Raw genomic sequence first — 211 nt, forward strand, 5'->3', positions numbered from 1 at the left:
CTTTGAGATATTTAGGGGGGAAGTTTTAGAGTTCTGAAATAGAATTTTTCGTCGTTTAAAACACTGCTCAGGTTTTGAATTTTTTTCTGGGCAAAGGTTTTGATAACTGATCTTACTTAACTGGGATCTTTTAAATTCAATGGCGTCCTTCGTATTTTCCCGATTGGCGCTAGTTTTCGAGATAACGGTGCCAGAAAATCTGCTTAAATTT

This window comes from Rhagoletis pomonella, unplaced genomic scaffold (genome assembly GCF_013731165.1).
Source record: "Rhagoletis pomonella isolate Grant_MI unplaced genomic scaffold, Rhpom_1.0 Rhpom_scaffold_00005, whole genome shotgun sequence".
Lineage (NCBI taxonomy): Eukaryota > Metazoa > Arthropoda > Insecta > Diptera > Tephritidae > Rhagoletis > Rhagoletis pomonella.